Here is a 17551-nt window from a genome sequence, read left to right on the forward strand (position 1 = left end):
TGAACATCCTTGTGAGGAAGTCCTTGACATGACACGTGACATGTGATTCTGTACGTGACGGAGGGATGACTTTCATTCTCCTGTTATTATCATGATCTTTACAATATCGCAACATGGGTCAGCTTGAGTGGCCTCCTGAATGTCGGTGATGCTGACTGCCTTGGGCTTCATTGTGTTGATGATCTGGCAGATGCGCTCTTCAGTCTCTTTCAATTCATCCACCCCGCGAGGTGTGGCGGTGATAGGAAATCCACCGGATTGTCGGCTCCTGTTTGGTATGTTAGTTCATGCTCATACTGTTGGAGATGCAGTAATCCTTTCCCGATTCTGGCTGGTGGTTGTGATGAGGAGCATGTGAATATGGGAATCAAAGGCTTGTGGTCAGTGTAAGCCTTGAACTTCCGCCCATTTAGGTAGATGTAAAAATGTCTACAGCCACAGAGAACTGCAATGGCCTCCTCTATATGTGAGTACCATTGTTCGGTGGGTCTCAGGGCTCGGGAGGCGTATGCGATGGGTTTGGTCTCGCCTGTTTGTGATTGTTGGACTAAGATCGGCCCGAGTCTGACTGGGCACGCAGCCACATACAGTTCGATTGGCAGGGTTGCATCATAGCATGCCATGGTTGTGTCCTATGACAGAGATGCTTTGATCCATTGGAACGCCACTTGACATTTGGGGCTCCAGTGCCATTTGACGTCTGCTTTGGTCAGTTCTCTCAGTGGTTCTGACATAGTTGCAAGGTTGGGGATAAACCTACCACAGTAATTGGCCATGCTTATAAAACTGCATACTTCTGTGGGAGTGGTGGGCGGAGATGCTCCTTTTATGTCTGCCACCTTGAGGGGGTCAGCAGACAAGCCATTGCTGTTAAAGACGTATCCAAAGAATGTTATCTCTTCTTTTTAGGAACTCACATTTGTCACGGTAGATTGTGAGATTGGCTGTCTCTAGCCTCTTGAGCACGGATTTTAGTCTATGTATGTGTTCCTCTCTGTCGCTGGTGTGGACAAGGATCGCTGACGTTCAGTACACCTGGAATCCCTTGGATTACTTCTTGGATGGCTTGTTGAAACACCTCTGCAGCAGATATTCCAAAGCTTAACCTCTTATACCGTTTCAGGCCCAAATGAGTCGAGAAGGTCGTGATATACCTTGAATCAATGTGTAGTTTCAACTGGTAGTAGCCAGCGTTGAGGTCGAGTTTTGAGAAGACTCAAGACCCTATGAGGTCTGTTGTTATTTCATCTAGAGTCAGGGTGATGTGCCTTTTTCTTGTTAATTCCGCATTGGGTAGGCGCATGTCTATGCAGATTTGTACTTTTCCCGGTTGTTTGAGTTTCTTCCTGACAACCAATGGGGACACCCATGGCGTCGAGCCAAACACTGTTTCCATTATGCCGGCTTTCTCTAGTTCCCATAGTTCTTTAGCTACCATATCTCTCATGTTGAACGGGGTCCTCCGGTGTCATACTGCTCGGGGCTGAACTGTGGGATCAATACGTTGTTTAATCAGCTTTCCTTTGAGACATCCTATGCCTTGTAGAATGCCAGGGTATTTTGCCAGCAGGTTGCCGATTTCCGTAGAGTCAGTGTTGTCGCAGATACATTTTATGAGTCCTAATTCCTCTGCCGATTCCCAGATAAGTAGGCATTCAACTACATAGATTTTTGATGGGATCTCCTTTTCTCCTCAGCATAGCGTGGTCCGGAAGCGTCCCACTACTGCCCGTGGCATTTTACTGCCATATGCGAATAGCAGGGTCTCTGTGTGTTTGATATATGGCTGTGGGTGTAGCTTTGGGAACATTTCGGCTAGCATTGCCTTCACCGATGCTCCGGTGTCAATCATCATCATCGTTTCCTGGCATTGTATGTCAACAAGGTAATGGGTTTCTTTTCTTCTTTTTCAATGTGTTTCCGGCTTGTTCTAGTGCCGAGATAAGGTGAATCTTTCTTTTTCTCCCTGTTCATCCCGCTTCCACTACTTTTGCTGCTTTTTCATGCTCGTCTCGGGAGTCATCTGTTGAGGAGTTGTTCCCAGTTACACTAGGCGTGTATCCGCTTGTTTCTTTTTTCTGGAAGCAGTTTCAGCAGTTGGCATTGCGCGCACTGGGGGGCACGATCATCAACACACATGTGCGTAGTGATACTTTTTGCTGCATGCTCCACACGTCGTCCTTTGTGCTGGGCAATTCCTTTTGCCATGTCGTGCTCCTCCACACCATCCGCATTCTGTCGGGCCCGGGATTCGTGGTTACCAACGTGATGTGGTGTGTGTTTCAATGTTTTTGTTCCTGCGTGTTTGGCTGTTTGTGATTTGTGCTATCGACACCGTTGTTGGCGACAGTTGTAACTTTTGCAGAGTGGTGCCCATTTGCACTGCTCTTACATGCAATAGCTCCCTCTGTCATCCGTATTCCAGTATCCTAGCTAGGGTGATAACTTTTCCCCTCAGCACTATCCTTCGCAGCTTTTCCGAGCTCATCCCATTGATAATATGGTGCCTTATCTCCTTCTCAATGTCATTGAATTCACATGACAGTGCTAGTTGCTGGAGTTTTGTGTGGTAGGCATCAAGCGTTTCATCTTCCAATTGCACCGTGGCACAGAAGTTGAAAGTTTCATAGTCTGGGTTCAATTGTTGCATGAAGTGTGCCGTCAGTGCATCTTTTGCCACCTTACATAGGTTTGCGCCTTCTCCTACCGCCAAGGAGTTAAAAATGTGTAACACGTCATCACCGACGTTGAACAGAAGGTGAGATCTAATTTTTCTTGGTGTCGTGACATCTTTGCAGTCCATTGCCATCTCTAATTTTTGAATCCAGATCATCCAGAGGGGCCCCACTGATGATGGGTCTGTGAATCGGTCAAATGGACCTAGCCCTGCTGTTGCACCCCCAGGGCTCCTGTGTATCGGGGTTGATGGCGTAAGTGATTCTGCTAACCTTGCGGTGTGCTAGGCATCTGTGTGGATAGCCCTGTAACCATGTTGTTTCATTGCTGGTTACTGGTGTGTGTGTGTGGAGCTTGTGAGTGGCTGGGCCCACCCCTCCTCACCTGGGGTCTAGCTGTGGCATAGTGCTGTGTAACCGTGGTCAGATGTGCTACTTGGCGATCCACTGGTCCCACTATGTGCTGAGTGGTGTACAAGGCTGGTTGAGGGCAGTTTCTTTTACACGTGTCATCAGCACGATTCGTCATGCAGCCAAAAATTAGTTTTCATTACATGATGTCTTCTCAGCAGAGAGAGAATTGTAACGTTTGTCGGTTTGTCGTGCCCACAGGTTGAATAAGATCCTTGTCGGCAGTGTTCTGTTCCCTGCGGGTGCTGCCGCAGAGATCGGGATAGATTGAGGTCAGTTATAGTAGGCCGTTTGTTGAGCCGCGCGGCCGAAATGAAACATGTCACAATAGCTGGCTGATCATCTCAAGTCAGGTACTTTATAGCGCCTCACGTCCCTTTGCATGTGGGACGTGAGGCGGATGTAACAGGGTGCACAGAAAGCTTCTCACACCCCATACTCTGCGTTTGCGATCCTCAGTGTATTTATGTGTAAGACTTTCCCCAATTGTGGGGCTTCTGGACAGGTGACTCCCCCGTGGCTGAGCAGCAGGAGACTAAGTTGTCGAGAGAAGAACTTCGATGTCATAAGCCGAAACCCTGCATGCTTTCATGCTTGAATCAGAGGAGGTTGCATGCTGGTATAAAACCATGCCTCGCACAAATGGAAATTGTGCAAGACATATACTCTTTTTTGCAGTCTGAATTTCCTCACAAATTGGCTTAAAATTGCAAAGGGGGACCAAAGTACATGGAAGTGCATGTGGATGCGGCCACCTCTATAAAGTTAACCTATTTAATAAGAGTATCTATATTTTTCTCTTACTAAGTTCCATTGTTTTGTCCCTGCATCGAGTTTCTGCTTCTGGCCTCGCTCCAGATCGCTGGGTGTTTTTCTCCTGGAGTTTTTCGGCATGGGTAAAGTATGTGTGCTTGCAACCACACAACATTTCTAGTGGATCTTTGTGGAATCTACCCCTTTGCAGACTCTTGTCTCATCAACATACCTGTTAGAAAATCTGGGTCTGTGTTCTCCTTTCGGAGTTATTTTTCATCAGGCTCTAAGGGCATTCGTAGAATAACAAGTTGGCACCAGCGCGGCTCTCATCAATCCAACCATTCAACTTGAGCACATCTTTAATGAGAGACAATGTTAACATCTAAATATTAAATGCCAACCAGCAGTCTGTGCTCAGCTGCTGCAGCCTACTCCACCACAAGCGCTGTACACTGGCACCCGCTGGTCTTCAGAATCATAAGCAGAGAGAAAAAGGGTTGCATGTCTTTATAGCGACACATTTTATGAAGAATGCACTTATAACGAAACTTTAACAATGAAAAAACATAACACATTTTTGTCCCCCAAATCCCTGTTTCCCACCCCTAAAAACCTACCGACCCACTTACCCACTAGATTTAACCCTTTACCCCATCCCCACATATATTTTCGTTATGTGTCACGATGTAAAAGGTTTGTTATAAGTGCAATCTTCATAAAAGATTTGTTATAAAGACTGCATACAGAAAAGAAGAAGGGTGGCTCCCCCGGGCAATCTTGGACACTACAGCTAAGACTTGGCTTTGGGAAGTGATGGGACCTCATTGGCAAAACTGTGAACCTACGAACACTTTGACGCTTTAATGAGTGTCTCCCCAACAACAGGACATCTATCAAAGGCACCTCCCCATGGTATTGATTCATCTGCGTTTGGTACTTATTAAGGGTCCGTATTAGTCAATTCTGGGTCTTCCTGTAAATGTATAGATACCAGTTGGTTGATCACTCATCAGTTATCCTATGTTTTGTTATGTTAATATGCTTTTTTTAGTGAGCCACATCACCATCGTAATAGTCTCAGAGTTCCTAGGGTTGTTTGTGGATTGGCATAATATGCCCCTGCCTGGGGTATTCAGACCTTCTTCCCATGGAAAAAAATGAGCAAGGGGAGGGCATGGGAAAGTGGGAAATGGATGCAACAAACACAGAAAGGGAGAAATGTAGTAGGGGAGGAATTATTTTGTGATAGCATGGGTGTGTGTCAGTCCTGTTTGGTGGATCCGGAGCAGGTGTATATGGTCGAAAGTGTTGGGGTAACTGGGTTGCATTTCCAATGCAGAGTTGGAGATAGTATCTAATGTAACATTGGATACATGAGGGGTTTCAGCGTCTGCTCACGCAATGCTGAAGGTTTAGTAGCTCATTTGCCCGGCCATCATTGTATGTTGTGCCCCAGATTCAATTCAAGAATGTTATTTATTTATTTGCATTTTTAAAGCGCTGAGGCGCTGTTACAGGAATTCTTTTTTTTTTAGTAGTGTAATTGTTTTTTTTTTGTCTTAGTTGCGTATTTATAACCACTTAAACACCCAGAGGATTCTAAGCACGGATCTGGGGATCGAACCCATGTTGCTTCGTGTCATCTTGCTTCCAAGGCGCGCACGTTGCTGCTGAGCTACCCTCCCGGAACTATGTTAATTCTTTTTCTGCCAAGCCCAACTCAAGAGGGGTGTCATCAAGATTAGATTGTTTATACAGATGGTTGGTAACAGAAGGTAAGGAAATGGAACGATCAAGCTAGTACAAGTTTGAAAACCCCTTTTACCTTAATGCAAAAACAGTAATATTAAGAGATGGTTCCATGTCATGTCATGCTATTTCACAGTAACAGAGGGTGGCAACTTACTCGGGCATTGGCTTTTAGAGTATAGTAATACATAGTCATCCATAGTGAGAAAATACATTGCCTGAGCTCCCTACACCGGCTGAGTTCATTAGATTGTGTGAAAGGCAGAGTTGCAGGTGCCGTAAACATGGCAGGTAAGGAGAGAAGGGTCAGAAGGCTGGCCTTCTGTATGCAGTGACTGTCCTCCTTCTACTGTTACATAAGGCTATGTGACAAGATCTATCCGACAAGATCTATCCGACACAGGTATGGATAGTTAACTTTCTTTATTGGCGAGACCCCACAGCCACAAGCTACGGCTCCCCTCGCTCAACGGCCACTGTGGAATGTTGATTGCTGAACGTGCATCAACATTCCACCAGTGTGCCTATGCGCGAGCCCGTGCATATTACAACATATCCTCTTCCCTTGGATAAAAATGTTGGCACCCACAAACAATTTCTTTTTTTTTTTTTTTTTTTTCCGAACATGGAAAATGAAAACAACATCACATGACATGTCATATTTCAACTTACTTTACAGCTGTATCCATACAAGTAGCATGGGTAATATTAAATGTACTTCACTCTTAACAAACATAATCCCTGAATCTTATGGGCCGTCCACAGCTCCTACCCACACGACCCCTTTGTTGAACTTCATTAGGTTGCTGATCCATAGCAGACTGAAATTCCACATTGACCTGTGGATCAACAGGACCTGGACGTGGTACACCCTCTTGCTGTTCACCCCCGAAGGGTTGCGAAACCACAGGATTATAATCCAGTGCATTTTCTTGTGATTCCTCCTCATATTCCACACCTTCCCTGACCACACGTCTGCATCCATCCACCACCACTCGCCTCTTACTCCACACAGATCCATCCTCCAAGTGCACATACCCTTTTCCAACTTTAACAACCTTCCTTAAGGGCATAAAAGTGCTGTATCCTTTATGAACTAACCTAGGATTCTTTATGTACACCTGATCCCCAGGCTTTACGTTCAACTCCTTCCTACTCATTTGTGAGGACCCCATGGTCTGCTGGCGCTCTAAAATGCTGCGATGAATTGCTCGCAAATCCATATCGCATGGACCACCGCCACCCATAGCCAGGGTTCTCAACATTGTGCCTGCCTTCCTGCCCCTCATTAATTCAAATGGCGATCTACCCGTAAGCATGGCAGGTGTTCTCCGATATGCAGCCAGGTATTGTGACACAACTTCTTGCCAGTTCAAACCATTGGCCAAAGCCAATTGTATGGCTGACTTAATAGTGCCATTGGCCCTTTCAACCAGACCATTTGCCGAAGGATTATACAGAGCTGTCCTATAGTGAGAAATGGCATGCTTTTCCAAGAATTCTCTCATGGCTCTAGAAGTGAACTGCACACCATTATCCGTAACTAAACTTGCCGGTAAACCCTCACGGTCAAATACTTTTCTCAGAAAATCAATTACGGTATTGGTCGTAACATCTGAACACGCCGCCACCACAATCCACCTGGATGTGTAATCCACCAACACTAACATATACCTGGACTCAGGCTCTAAACAGTCAAACGGACCCATAATATCCAAGGCCAATTTCGACCATACCTGCTCTGGAACCTCAACAGGATGCACCGGTTGTGGATGCAGTACCTTGCTCTTATCACTGACAGAACACGCTTGACACTCTTTCACCACTTGTTCCACATCCTTGTCCATTGACGGCCACCAATACTCCTCTCTCAATCTCCTTTTGGTCAAAGATCGGCCCAAATGACCTTCATGTGCCAATTCCACCATTCTTCCCCTCAAACTTATCGGGGGTATCAATCTGCTGCCCCTAGACACACCCCAGGGACCTTCTGCTAATTCCTGGAGAACCTGGGCATATCCTTTCCCTTCCAGCCTTTCCTTCACGGTGTGCCACCCCTTCACCAGACCTTCCCTAATCCACTTTAACTCAATATCATCCTCAGACTCCTGATTCCACACCGACTTCTCCACAGCAGACGTAACCAATGCAACCTGACACTCCTGCAAATCATCCTCCTTCACTACTCCCCCCTCAATGTCCTCTTCTACCCCTGGCAAGCGGGACAAACAATCCGCGACTACATTAAACTTCCCCGGAAAGTACTGCAAGGAAAAATTATAATCTTGCAACTGTACTGACCACCTCGCAATCCTCGGGGATACTGCCATGACTCCCTTGGAAGAAAATACCTGTACCAACGGTTTATGGTCTGTTCTCACTACATAGGGTATGCCCCACACAAATGTCCTAAAATGTTTTGAAGCCCACAGCACTGCCAAAGTCTCTTTCTCAATTACAGAGTACCTGGTTTCCACATCTCTCAATGTCCTTGAAGCAAAAGCCACCGGGACCCATTCACCATTAATGTATTGCTCTAGGACTGCCCCTAGACCCACCTCACTTGCATCCACCGTCAACGCAGTTCTATTTTTTGGGTCAAATGATTTCAGACAGGTAGCCTTCTCCACCTCCCTCTTAATCAACTCGAATTCTGCCGCACACTCCGCAGACCATACAAATCTTACACACTTCCTCATGAGAGCTCTCATGGCCACTGTCTTTTCAGCGTAATTTGACACAAATTTAACATAATACTCTGCAAGACCCAGAAAAGCCCTTAGCTGATCCTTATTAACCGGAGCTGGCGTATCCCTCAACACTTGTACCAACTCCCTTTTTGGACTTACGCCTTGTGAACTCAACGTGTGTCCCAAATATGTGACCTCCTCCACCCCCACTTGACACTTTGTTAATTTTACAGTCAGACCTTTTTCTTTAAGAATCTGCATGACCTTCCTCACCCTCGCATCATGTTGCTCCCTGCTGCTGCCCCAAACCAAAATGTCATCTTGAAAGTAGCTGACACCCACCACCCCTTCAAACAACTGATGCATCAGCCTCTGAAATACTGCCGAAGCCGAAGCCAAACCAAAAGGCATGCGACAAAATCTGAACGCCCCAAACGGAGTAACAAATGACGTAAGAGGTCTAGATTCAACATGCAGGTCAATTTGGTGATACGCCGTTGACAAATCAAAAGTTGAAAAATATTTAGCTTCACCCAACGTCAATAGCAACTCATTAATATTAGGCAAAGGATGCCGATCCACCCATATGCTGGCATTTAATTCCCGAAGATCCACACACATTCTGATGCTGCCATCACTCTTCTTCACTAAAACCACAGGAAACAACCATTCCGAAGCCTCAATGGGTTCTATTATTCCTGCCGACTGCAACTTAGACAATTCCGCCTTAAATGCCTCTCTCACTGAAACTGGCACCCCCCTCACCTTGTGAACTTTAGGCACTGCACCCTTCTTCAACACAATGCGATGCGTAAAACCCCTAAGCTTACCCAGGATGTCAGAAAATACTTCAGGAAACTCACTCATAAGCACTGTAGGGGTAACTCTTACATCCTTCTCTTCCATTCCCTCCCTGACACTGAGAACCGGTTCTTTTTCACCTGGATGAATTTGTATCTTTAGTGCAGCCTGCTCATCCCAACCCAACACACTTGTCCCTTTTTGAGCCACATACAATTTACCTAAGGTCTGCCTTCCTTTGAATGAAAAATTTGACCAATCATAACCAAGTAGATCAATGGAACTTTGCCCGTATGCATACGGTCTGATGTCTGGTGCCAACAGCGTAGAGATCGGCTTACCCAAAACCTCTTGATCCACTTCCAGAGACACCAGGGTATAAGGTGACCCAGAGTCCACCAGCATATCCACAGGGTGCTGGTCCACCAGCACCGACACCCATGGACCCTTCCGCCCACCACCCTCCACATGTAATATGACACTCTGTTTGGGACCCCCACCTGATGCTCCCTCCAGCCCCGTGGTAAACTCTTCTGCAGTTACATTTGCGACCACCTGCCCTTTACACATTCGTGCAAAATGGCCCACCCGTTTACATTTCCTGCACTCTACATTGCTAGCAGGACACGATTTCGAATCCACTGTGTGACTTGACCACCCACAATTTTTGCACACCTCTTTACATTTAGGTGCTCTGTTCCCTTGTACAACCCCTTTGTCCAAACCCTTCTTGCTCCTTGCCACCACCGCGTGCACCGTTTCCCTATTTCCATCCCTTTCAGTAACAATTTGTACACTCGCCTTGGAGGCTTCAATTGCTCTAGCAATCTCTAAAACCTTATCAAGAGAAGGATCGCTCTCAATCCACAATCTCTCTCTAATTTTTTGATTTGACGTTTTCATCATAATCTGATCCCTTATATGTTCCTCTCCGTTACCCGGGAACCCACATGTAGCCATGAGCGCACGTAAGGCAGTAACGTATGAATCTATACTTTCCGCGGAACCTTGTGCCCTAGAGAAAAACTTATAACGCTCTAAAACCACATTACCTCTTTTTCCAAAACGTACTTGCAGTTTCTTCAAAGCCGTCTCATAGGCACTTACAACCATTTCCCCTTCGCCTCCCCCTTGAACCATTACATTCTCTCCAGGCAGGTGACGAAAAACTCTCAAGCCTTCAGTACCAATACAATTAAGCAAAGCAGCCTCCTTTTCATCGTCGTTGAACTTTGCCCCACCCGCAGCCCGCAAATATACCTTAAAGGCATCTACCCACTGCTCCCAAGGCGCAACCGGCTCTCCTGGGTTAGGCAAAAATGCTGGTGGAGGCCTAGCAGCTGTATGCAACATGGCCGAAATTTACTGCCCAAGACCTTGTGCCCACCAAAGTAACCGACACAAAACTGTTCTTTTGCGTGCCCCCCTATAATCCAGAATTTTCCTCTCTTTCACTTAAAGTCAGTGGTCACCACACCAACCAAGGTGACCGCACATGCATATCTTCCCTTGTAGCCTTGTGAGCATGCACCCCCACGCATGTGCAGTACAGCCAGGACCTGGCACAGGGTGAGTCACAACCAATGATGTACCCACGATGTGTACAATCAATCCCAGCCCCAGACAAGCTGTAGCCTTTACTTGTCAGGGCCCAATGGAACAGGGTGTTCCAACCTTACCAGCAACACCCCTTCATATCCACCTTAAATCTGAACTGTGGCTCTGCAACTTGCCACGTATTTAACGGTGTTCTGCTCCTGTCTTCACTCATCCGGCAGCCGCCACAGTAGGATGCTGTGAAAGCACTCTGCGCACTGCCACCGCAGCCCCTCCTGCTTCCTTGGAGCGACCGCAGGCAGCGCAGAGCGGCGCAGGCGTCACCACGGCCCCTCCTCGTTGGACTCAGCCCACGCTAAGCCGGATAGCGTAAACACGCTGTCGGGGGCGGAGCCAACTGCCGCGCACAGGCCTCCGATCCACCTGGAGCAGGACCCCGACTGGGGCACACGCAGCCTCCGCCGCGACCAGGGGAACCGAAAGCTACGGCCTCCGCTACTCCACAGAACAGCCGCCCGCCCGGCTCCCCAACTAATCCAGGCACCGGCGGTGAGCCGGCAGCAGCCAACCGCTCCTCGCCCTCCGCTCCTCCACTGGGGCACACGCAGACTCCGCAGCGAGCCGGCAGCAGCCAACAGCTCCTCGCCACTCCGCCGCGACCAGGGGAACAGAAAGCTACGGCCTCCGCTCCTCCACAGAACAGCCGCCCGCCCGGCTCCCCAACAAATCCAGGCACCGGCGGTGAGCCGGCAGCAGCCAACAGCTCCTCGCCCTCCGCTCCTCCACTGGGGCACACGCAGACTCCGCAGCGAGCCGGCAGCAGCCCACAGCTCCTCGCCCTCCGCTCCTGCACAGGGCAGCCTCCCGCCCGGCCCTGCACCGGTTCAAGCCCGCAGGAGCCGCTGCAACCGATCCAGCGCCGGTCGGCCCCCGTCCACGCCGACTGCGCCCGAGCCGATGGGGAGCCACACAGCCAATCCGCACACGCGTGGGACAGGGTCTCGTCAAGATCCCGATCCTCGTTGCCAATGACAAGATCTATCCGACACAGGTATGGATAGTTAACTTTCTTTATTGGCGAGACCCCACAGCCACAAGCTACGGCTCCCCTCGCTCAACGGCCACTGTGGAATGTTGATTGCTGAACGTGCATCAACATTCCACCAGTGTGCCTATGCGCGAGCCCGTGCATATTACAACACTATGCCTCACTTTGTTACTTTTACAGCACTTTATGCCACAGTAAGCCACCTCACAGGACTGAGGAGCAGGTAGGAAACATTTCAGGTTGGATGCCAAACACATGAACACCAGTGCACCTAAAGATCAGCATTGAGCAGCCCCACAGCTGGTAAACTGGCCAGCCAGACAGCCAAATGGGTGAGAATGGTGCGAAACAGAAGGGAATGTGGTCCAACAGAGACTACCAATCAAGGGAAATGGGGATCTGTGCAGCTTGTATATGTGGAAACCCCCTATATAACAACATTAAGGAGGGGATGCATGTTAGAAATGCAAATTTGTCATGTTCGCAATTCATTGAAAAATGAGTCCAAATTTCCATTTTTGGAGCTTTATGTTTGTTGTATTAAAACGTGTTTAGACTGTGCCAAAGCACTACCAATGTCATCTCAAAGCTCCTAGGTTTGTAATTTTGTGCAAAATGCTTTAGGACACTGAGCATTGTCTTTGAATCAACAGTGGTCGCGCTTTTAAGCCTTCCACAATGCTAGTGTGCATTGTGAGCCTGGGCATGCTGAAACCATGCCCAGCAAAACAGACGGGCACAATGCCCCTACTCAGGCTGGGGTCTATGGACAGGAAATCTTGAGGGAACTATGGACATTTTTAAATGAGGGAGGCTTTCGAACCATGGCTCCCCTCTGAGCATGCACAGTCCTGGGTCCGGCTTCCTGGAGGTTTTTAGGTCTACTAGCACCTTTATGGGGCTTGTTATATTGGTGTGCAAATCAGGACTCCTCTTAGGCCGAGGCTAGGCTCTTCTGTGCATTGATATGCTTAATCCAGACTTTTATATCCCTTGTGACCTGTGCTACCATTACCGTGTCCTGTTAACATAGGTCAGCATGGAAATCCTATGTAAATCAGGGTGTAGAGTCTTCTTGCCAGATTTCATTTGCATGTCTACTTTGAGCGTTATGAACCTTTGTTATAAACTGAGTGCTGCTCCTGTGTTTTATTTATTTACTTGGGTGATTTGGGGAGTGCTGCCCTCCACCCTATGACTGATTCAAAGTGCTTGAGCATTAGACATTAACCTGCAACGACATAATAATAATCACATAGTAAAACCTGGTAGAACATGAGCTAAGCAGATAGTGTAAAATAAACTGGCAACATCTCCCAAAAAGAAAAAGAAAGGGTGAATAAAGGTGTAACCCAAAAAAGAAAAAACGTGCAAAAGTCCATTAAAAAATCAATAAATTCGAATTTGGTTTCAAGATCACAATTGGGAACGGAGAATTAAAAGAAAAGGAAATACATAGGAGCAAAGCAGAGTCATTATTAGATACGAGAGAAGAAGTGGAAAAGTGTGTGTGTGTGTGTGTGTGTGTGCGCGTATGTGTCTGTGTGTGTGTGTGTGTGTCTCTCTCTCATAAAGTCAAGTTAAAATGTATTTATATTTGGGGAAAAGCACATAGATCCTGTCCCTGCAGCTTGAAACATAACATGGCAAAGCATAACATAACACAGTGTAGTATGCAACACTGAAGAGAGCATAGCCCTTAAAGGCAAGGCAGAGCGTAGCAGAGATAACGTAGTGCAGCCACATTGCTACATAATGTAGAATCTATTGTGGCCAGAAATAGGTCACCCCTTCATTTAGACCATTTACATGGCGAGCGTTTCCATTATTGATGAAGATTTTTGTATTTTATATTTTTTAATTCAGAAGATGCTAGCAATTCTCAAAGCTTGACTTTACAACAGAGAGGAAGCAAATGATTCCCATTGCGGCATGCCTCACAATGATGAGCCCTTATACTAGGACATAACACGATCTGGCTGTTGAAGAGGGAAGATGAGAACATGAAATGTTTAGAGTACCGACAAAATAAATAGTACTTCCAGCTCTGTTCTAATGAGGGCAGTGTATGGGAACCAGGTTTTCCTTTTAATGGTCTGCTCTGATGTCACTCTTTGGTTGTGTGGAAGAGGAAGTGAGTGCAGGAGGCAGAGGAGAGTGCCAACGCAGTTGAACAAAGTACATACAGAGTCAAATTAGAAGGCATCGGAGGGAACTAAGGGATTCTGAGAGAAATCAGGATCTACGGCCAAACCAACGATTATTGCCTAGAGGATGCTGGGAATGGGGAGGAAGATGACTTCAGTCTTAACGGAGTTTATCATTGGACAATGAAGTGCCATCCAACGACAAATGACAAAGAGGAAGTTGAAAGACACTATAGAAATGACAACTACAATACAATATATGGGAGGATAGATCAAGGGTGAATGATTGAATTAAAAGAGGATTTGGCTGTCATTGTCAGCTTAGCAGTAGGAGAAGCCAATGGCAGAGATTAGCTTAACAAGTAATAACGTTTGAAGTCTGAAAAAAAGGGTCAAGAACAGACCCTTTGAAAGCTCCTTTTAGAATTGGTGGGAAGGGTATATTTCATGAGGAGACAGTGATTAAATTACCTGATACGCAGGAGGCAATACAGTATGGGCAGAGGTTGGTAACTATAGATTCAGGTTTGAATTTGCATTTTGTAATGGGAAGGCAAGGATGAGGGAGGACGTGCAGATGTGCATTAGGCAGAGGTCAGAGTGAGAGGGTTCACTGGAGGAGAGTAGAGCTGAGGAATTTAAAGAGGAAGACTAGGTAGAGAGAGTTGATTGTGTGGATGGGTCGTGAACAAAGAGTGTTCAGAGTGGATGACGTCAAGCTCCAGGTGATGGGCATTTAAGATGCTTGAAAGGTTGAAGTCACCCAGGAGGACAATTGGGCTTTCATTAGGGAAGGACACAGGAGTTAGTGAGTGAGGTCAAATTAAGGCAGGAAGACTTTTGAGCACCAGACGGCATTGTATGTGGAGAATAATAAGCAGCATATATAAATGGAGTCAAACCACCATAGATATGCTCAAGGGAATAGGGGATACATTTATTTTGGAAGAAAGGTTAGATGGGGAACCCTTGTTGATCATGAAGCCTTTCCCGCATCTCTTTACAAGGTGAGTGGGGTGGAAAAATGTGGTGGAGTCAGTTTGGAGATTTGCAAGTGAGACAGGGCTGTGGGGGGATCTATGCATCAATGATTGCCATGACAGAGAGATGGGGTGGTAGAAGTCCAAGTAGTGAATGAGAAAAGAGATTTAGTTTCAAAGTGATTGAGCAATCCGAAGCACAAGGTTAAAACAAGGGGTATAGAGAAAGTGAAGCTCCTTCAGGGAAGACGAGGAGGCTAGGTTAGGTTATAGCATTGAGTGGGCAGAGTGCCTTCTTAGAGTGGATAGAAAGCTGGGGCTTGGAGGAATGCAATGGGGATTCATACATGACAGGGTTGTGAATTCCCATGTGAACGGGAGAAAGATGTGAGAAAAGGGGCGTGCACGTCAGGGTACATTTTGCAGGCACGTCACTGTGTAGCATTGGATTCGGGTGATACGTGAGTCTGATAGTTGCCAACATATTAACAGGGTAATTCATAGAATTTTGCACAAAAGTGGCGCACGCGGCTGGTGCACAGTGTGCGCGTGCCTGCGCCAGCAGCGTGCACTAAAATCGATTTCCGCGCACAGTGTATTCATGGATTTTAGCCTCCAAAACCAGCCATGGCGCAGAGTGGTGCAGCGACCCTGCAGATGCCAGTTACGCCCCCAAGAACGCCCTCGCGCTAGGAAAAGCCATCAAAATTCCTAATTCAGTGCAAAGGGCTGCGCTAACCCTGGACCAGTTTACAGGGCTGCCAAACAGCAAACGCCAAGCGGGGAACGTGTATTACTGTGGTGCGCGTGAAGTTTCACACGCGAAAGGGCCTGTGCGAGTGGGGTACGTGTATTACTGGGGTTTGCAGGAAGTTTCACACGCGATTTCAGCAGGGTACGTGTGTTACGGGGTTCGTGTGAACTTTCACACGTGAAAGGGCCTGTGCGAGTGGGGTACGTGTATTACGGGGTGCGCGGGAAGTTTCACATGCGATTGGGCTGGGTACGTGTATTTCAGGGGTGCGTGGGAAGTTTCACACGTGAATGGCCTGGGTACATGTATTTCAGGGGTGCGCGGGAAGTTTCCCACGCCATTGGCCTGTGTACGTGTATTTCAGGGGTGCACGGGAAGTTTCACACGTGATTGGCCTGGGTACGTGTATTTCAGGGGTGCGCGGGAAGTTTCACATGCGATTTCAGCAGGGTACGTGTATTACGGGGTTCGCGGGAACTTTCACATGCAAAAGGCCTGTGCGAGTGGGGTACGTGTATTACAGGGGTGCGCAGGAAGTTTCACATGCGATTGGGCTGGGTACGTGTATTTCAGGGGTGCGCGGGAAGTTTCACACACGAATGGCCTGGGTACGTGTATTTCAGGGGTGTGCAGGAAGTTTCACCCGCCATTGGCCTGTGTACGTGTATTTCAGGGGTGCGCGGGAAGTTTCACACGCGATTGGCCTGGGTATGTGTATTTCAGGGGTGCGCGGGAAGTTTCACACGCGATTGGCCTGGGTATGTGTATTTCAGGGGTGCATGGAAAGTTTCACACGCGATTGGGCTTGGTATGTGTATTTCAGGGGTGTGCAGGAAGTTTAACATGCGAATGGCCTGTGTACGTGTATTTCAGGGGTGCGCGGGAAGTTTCACACGCGATTGGGCCTGGGTACGTGTATTTCAGGGGTGCGCGGGAAGTTTCACACGCGATTGGGCTTGGTACGTGTATTTCAGGGGTGCGTGGGAAGTTCCACACGCGATTGGGCTGGGTACGTGTATTTCAGGGGTGTGCGGGAAGTTTCACACGCGAATGGCCCCGGTATGTGTATTTCAGGGGTGCGTGGGAAGTTTCACACGCGATTGGCTTGTGTACGTGTATTTCAGCGGTGCGCGGGAAGTTTCACATGCGATTGGCCTGAGTATGTGTATTTCGGGGGTGCGCGGGAAGTTTCACACGCGATTGGGCTTGGTACGTGTATTTCAGGGGTGCGCGGGAAGTTTCACATGCGAAAGGGCCTGTGCGAGTGGGGTACGTGTATTACGGGGGTGCGCGGGAAGTTTCACATGCGATTGGGTTGGGCACATGTATTTCAGGGGTGTGCGGAAAGTTTCACACACGAATGGCCTGGGTACGTGTATTTCAGGGGTGCGCGGGAAGTTTCACACGCGATTGACCTGGGTACGTGTATTTCGGGGGTGCGCGGGAAGTTTCACACGCGATTGGGCCTGGGTACGTGTATTTCAGGGGTGCGCGGGAAGTTTCACACGCGATTGGGCTTGGTACGTGTATTTCAGGGGCGCGTGGGAAGTTTCACACGCGATTGGCCTGGGTATGTGTATTTCGGGGGTGCGCGGGAAGTTTCACACACGTTTGGGCTTGGTACGTGTATTTCAAGGGTGCGCGGGAAGTTTCACACGCGATTGGGCTGGGTACGTGTATTTCAGAGGTGCGCGGGAAGTTTCACACGCGATTGGCCTGGGTACGTGTATTTCAGGGGTGCGCGGGAAGTTTCACACGCGATTGGCCTGGGTACGTGTATTTCAGGGGTGCGCGGGAAGTTTCACATGCCATTGGCCTGGGTACGTGTATTTCAGGGGTGCGCTGGAAGTTTCACACGCGATTGGAGTAGGGTACGTGTATTACCGGGCTGCGCATGAAGTTTCACACGCGATTTTGCTGTCAGAGCGGGGAACACGTATTTCGGGGGTGCGCGGGGAGTCCTACACGTGAATTGGCAATGTG

The sequence above is a fragment of the Ambystoma mexicanum genome, chromosome 2p (assembly GCF_040938575.1).
Source record: "Ambystoma mexicanum isolate Mex_15411 chromosome 2p, UKY_AmexF1_1, whole genome shotgun sequence".
NCBI classification, from domain to species: domain Eukaryota; kingdom Metazoa; phylum Chordata; class Amphibia; order Caudata; family Ambystomatidae; genus Ambystoma; species Ambystoma mexicanum.